Raw genomic sequence first — 6,000 nt, forward strand, 5'->3', positions numbered from 1 at the left:
ACAGAATGTCTGTCACTCAAATCGAAGGACATACCATCCAACTTAAAACAGCCTATGATGGTTTGGTGGTCTTAGCTGATCTCAGGCTGGGAATGGGAGACAAGCTAGATCAGCCCATTTTTATTGTCTCTTTTTTGACTAATTTATTGCCAAAAGATTATTTTTTAATACTAGATTGGAGACTAAAAAATTAACCAAATGTATTTCTTATAACATCACTCACTGAATGAATCATGCAACAAAGGTCATGTGATGACAATGTAGCAATGTCATTCACATAGCCAATCATTCCCTCAACACTCAAGCTCTCTTTTTAAAGTGCTTTGCAAACAAGCCATCACCCATGTCCTGGCTGTACAAAGAGAATTTACAGGCCTCTCTATGTAGGTCAGATTAGCATGCCTGCTTGTTCAGCTAACAGAGACCTTTTAGCTGCTGAATGCTGCTAACCAAAACAGACAACACCTTCTCTCCTTACTGCTAGCCCTGAACATGCTAGAGTTACACAAAGCATGGGTGTTTTTTCATTGCTGTTCGCCACCCTATCAGATCTGTCAAAACCCACCGGTTGAGAAACTTTCTGCCATGTAGTGGAAAAACACAGTAACTATTCCACAAAATAATCCGTCCTTTTTTGGGTTGCCAATTTCTCGCCACGCAAATACGGAATGCTTGAGCATTTTGAGCACTTCAAAACAGGACGGGAGTTAGCCTCAAGCATTTCGCCACAAAAAAAAAACAGGACAATAGGTGTCCCATTTGGGACCCCTTACAAAAAGAAAAAGTTGATGGCAAACTTTCTGCAAATTCTGCAAATTTGTGGTCAATTATCCATTGTTGCCAATGGTTTGCTGCAGGTTCACTACTACCAGTGAAGAGCTGCAAACATCTGGCAAACATTTACGGCGAATCACAAGCTCATTTGCATGTAAAAATAATGAATGGCAAATTTGAACTTTCGATTTTTGCAAGGGACATCTTTTTTGGGCCAAAATACGGGACAGTTGCCAACCCTAGTCCTGTGACCAAAAGTTTGGTTAATCTATGCTCAAAATTAAAAGAAAACGGAGTGTGAAAATTGCAGTAACTAAAACCAAGTAACTTTGAAGCCGTTTTCTCAACTTCAGTGTTGGTGTAGTTATGTGTTTTTCCTTGTAATGCTGGTTTTTGTGCTAAAATAGTTAGTTCACAGTCTGTTTGAATGTTATTTTTTGACAAATTTCTCAAAATTCTTTCCAAATGGAGTCTCTCAAGGGTAAGTCTAAGATATTTGATGTAAACAATGGCCCTCTTCTTTTAACAGGTAGAGTGAATGTAAAGGATGTGATGCTAAAGGTGTTGTTTCCTGGGGTTGAGTGTAGACAGAGCCAGCCAGAGATGACCCTGCTCGCAGCAAACTGAAATTTGTTAGAAAGCACAGCCTTGGTGTTGATTCTTTGCTGCCTTCCAGTGTGACATTCAGGAAAGCACCAACACACTTGTCCCAATTCAACTTCTCATATTTATTCTGTCCATTGTTTTTCTTTGTCACCTGTGAAGGATATTGTGTCTACTTTTTATGTTTTTGAGATAAAGGAATGTTTTGATGGTCTCCCTACCTTGTAGAAGGGTCTCAGCTTACAAAAAAATAAGAGCTATGTGCTGATAAGTACAGATGATAAACAGCAGGGGCCAACCTAAAGGTAATGCACTGAGAAGTACATAACATAGGCCTCTTCTCAGATCTCTCTGATAAGTGTGTGTCTTCTCAACTGCTCACAAGCTTTCAGTCAATGAGTATAGACTAAACAAAGACAGACACATGTATTTAATAACAAAAAAGTGCTGATTTGGAAGTTGTTTCTACATCAGTCTGGTCTATACAGACTGTTACAAAGATAATTACATCTTTCTGTTATTCATATATTCATATATTTTCATATTCACAGATATGGATGTATTTGGGCACTTAAAATGCATGAATGTTATTGCATTAGATAAAAAATATCCAACCATGTGAACATTATTTTAAAGAAAGAACAAGCACTCTTTTCAAGCAAAAGTTTCACAAAAAAGGTTTGTTAGTTTTTAAATGACAAAACAACAGATATACTGTTAAAAATTTAGACAAAAGTATTTGGACACTTTCTGTGAAAGAAAGACCTCTGTTGCACAACAGTTCTTAAATCTAACATTTTACATTCATTACCATTTTGATAACTCACTGAATACAGTGACCTGCATGGGAGAGGAGTAAACAACAAGGAATGAGCCCAACAGAGCCCTTATCTTTGTACTTATCTCAGAGTTTGGCAGCAATTCTGGGCAGTTGGACTTAATAACCAGACCGACCTGATAGGCTGGTCTAGCCATTGTGTGAGAAACAGATGGAGAGAATTCCCTGACCAGAGCAGAGCTGCACAGGGGCCTGGTGCCAAACAACAGAAAGCCAAGAATCCTAGTGGCACAAAAGCTCTGTTGTGTTATACCTCACAAACATCAGCACCATTTGGAAGGGGGGAAAAGGAATAAAATATGACAATATCCCTACTGAAAATACAGCCTAAGCTGGTATGCTGATCTTAGCTGGTCTCCCAGCCTGGTCAGTTTGATGGTTTAAGGGGGGTTTGGGGAACTTACACTCACGGCAAAGTTTTTCTTCATTCTTCACTCAGAGCTAAAAATACCTAATTTGGATTACATCTGAAAACTGTGCACTGGTTACCCTCTGTTATTGTATTGGTATTGGAAAATGTCTTTATGCAAACGATCGTAGAGATGTAGTTAAATTTGCACCAATTCGGCACTTCAGTGTATGGACTGATCTCGACTGAGTAAAGAAATCAACTGGAAAACATGTTTCCCTCAAAGTAGGTGGAGCACTAGGTTACACTCATTTTGAATATGTCATCTTGGACTAACACTGACACCTAGGGGTGTGGATACAGCAAAATTCAAAATACGGGACAGTTGCCAACCCTAGTCCTGTGACCGAAAGTTTGGTTAATCTATGCTCAAAATTAAAAGAAAACGGAGTGTGAAAATTGCAGTAACTAAAACCAAGTAACTTTGAAGCCGTTTTCTCAACTTCAGTGTTGGTGTAGTTATGTGTTTTTCCTTGTAATGCTGGTTTTTGTGCTAAAATAGTTAGTTCACAGTCTGTTTGAATGTTATTTTTGACAAATTTCTCAAAATTCTTTCTAAATGGAGTCTCTCAAGGGTAAGTCTAAGATATTTGATGTAAACAATGGCCCTCTTCTTTTAACAGGTAGAGTGAATGTAAAGGATGTGATGCTAAAGGTGTTGTTTCCTGGGGTTGAGTGTAGACAGAGCCAGCCAGAGATGACCCTGCTCGCAGCAAACTGAAATTTGTTAGAAAGCACAGCCTTGGTGTTGATTCTTTGCTGCCTTCCAGTGTGACATTCAGGAAAGCACCAACACACTTGTCCCAATTCAACACAATAGTTTTTTATTTACAGATTCCATTGTAAAAATGAACTATTTAGTGTTAGCCAGGATTAATTTAATCCTTGAGTGAAAGTGTCCAATAACAGGGTGGTTACTGATATTAAGTGAGCAGTATCCGGCTGGTCATATGATCCTAACATGGCAGCCCTCATGAGGGGACCCTCTCTATGTAGAATAGCTTTTATAAGGATACTGATATGACTGGAGTCTTCATCTCATGTGAGTGGTCATGATTTATACATATGATTTAAAATGACAATTAATTTATATAGAAGGAAAACCTTTTAAATGAGGGATAAAACAGCCGGTACAAAGTTCACGCTGGCGAGCAATTTCGAAGCACCGTAACAAACTCAAAAACACCTTCTTTTTGGCCAGATTTTGTTCTAAATATGGTCACACCTTTTCTTTCTTCAGTTACAGTATATTGGCACCTTAAACTAACAAAGACCAGCAAATCAGCTTAATTAGTCATTTTAGTGTAAAAGAACCCCAGGAAAAATGCTTGGTGACCAAGTCACTCTGGATTACAATCTGCATTTGTGATGATATGAGGCTGAGTGTGATTGCTGATGAAAATGTTTGGATCAGCATGACGCCTTTTCAGTTCTTCAGTAAAAGAAGAAACTCATTGGTCATTTGACTAGAACACAAGAGCCCGCCTCATTGACAGAGTGATTTTTCCAAACAATTTTATGTGCTTTCAGGTGCTGGAACCATTAAATAGGCAGGTCCCGAAGGTCAAGGGATTAATGACCTCCCGCAGGCAGAGGCTAATAGACCTTATTCACTGCAGCGCCATCTTTGACAACGAGGCTGTGAGGGACAGACGTACAGTCTCTTCAATGGGCTTTACTGCAGTTTAAAGAGTTTTTGGATCATTCCACAGACAAAACATTGAAAAGACATTTTTCCAAGAACATTCAGTTGACAAAAAACTCCAGACAACACGAGTTGTGGAAAATCAGATGTCAAAGATGGCACTACTGTGAATAAGGTCTGTGTGCGCTCCGTCTCTCACCTACTGGCCGGCGATTATGTAATGATTCTAACAAATGAAAATTGCTGGAAAAACCGGCTTCAGTCTATCCCTTAGGGTTAGCACAGCCTCGGATAGACTATGAGTGAATTTGAACTGCACTCGTTGTATCTGCATTTATCAATCATGCATACCAAAAGCATTAAAGTCATGCTGTTGTTTGTTTGTGTGCTGGTGTTCAGTGACTTAACATTTGGCAGAGTAACAGCAGTGGAGGCTTGTGAGGTCACTCCACTGTGGATAAAATTATTCACACAGCTGACAGTTATGAAGAAGGCCAGCAAAATAACCCAAGCAGAACTGAACTCATGGGAATTATGGGTAACCTTTTACACAGAAAAAGGGGAGAAGCCAAGAGGGCACAGCTGGCCTTGTGCACAGGGAACTGTGTGACATTAGACATCCGGACTAGTGCTGTGGGGTGGTTGTTCAGGAAACCAGACTGGTTTAACATATGGAGCAGCAGCTCCTCCCCAGCTCTGCTTTGATTGGTCCTTCTGTCTCCAGGCATGCATCTGTAGAAAACAAAACAGAAACTGGCCAATCAGGCGAAGGCATGAATTTCCCTTTCTTGCAAACACTTCTGAAACTCTCAAATTAAACATGGGTCTTTAAACCAAACCACAAACATTTAAAAAGCAAGCATGTGACTGACAAGCTGTTCCTGCTGACAGGTTGAAAACAGTGTCTCAGTGGAACATGTTTTTTTTTGTTGGTTTTTTTTTACTTTTGCATCATGATAATTTTTTTTATTTTATTTTTTATTTATTTTTAATTTTTTTACTGGCAATCATTATAATTTATGTTCAAATAAAATGCATTTTTATGAAAGATGCATAGGAAATATGATGCATTGGTTCACAGTGTTATTTTCTAAACTAGCAAATGATCTTTAATCTAGGTTAAAATAAAATAATTCATTTATTTTTCTTAAAAACTAAAAACAAAACATTGTATTAAAGAGCTTGATTGCATGATGCATAGATTCACAAGGTTGATGATCTTAGTAAATAAAAGTTTTTTGTATCTTTCTCCACTGTGATGGTCTTAATTTTGGATGGATGGATGCATCGTATGTTTAATCAGTTAACAAATTCCTGCCTCCCCACAGTGGAAGCTGTCAAGTGATGTTGCTCTTTCATGATGTGGGAACAATATTTATCTATGTTTATTCTTTTGGCTTTTTTGTTTGCTTCACTCTTTTAGAGGACTGAGAAGAGAAGGAAAAAACATAAGTGCGGGGGAAGTGCTCTCTATCAGTCAGCCTTTCCTGTTTGTAAATGATTGGTCAAACCCCCTAAAACTGTTACTAAGGAGGAAATAGAGAAAGAGACTCTGGTTGGTTGCAGAATGCTGAGAACATTGAACTCCAAAAGACTGTTTGCGTTTAACACAATTTATAAATCACTTTTGGGGAGGGTGAGAAAGTTCGAGAGAAGCTTTTGTTGCATGAGAGAGGCGAAAACAGATAGAAACATAGACAAGAATGACTTGGTGTATGAAAAGGCATCCAT

The sequence above is a fragment of the Myxocyprinus asiaticus genome, chromosome 35 (assembly GCF_019703515.2).
Source record: "Myxocyprinus asiaticus isolate MX2 ecotype Aquarium Trade chromosome 35, UBuf_Myxa_2, whole genome shotgun sequence".
NCBI lineage: Eukaryota > Metazoa > Chordata > Actinopteri > Cypriniformes > Catostomidae > Myxocyprinus > Myxocyprinus asiaticus.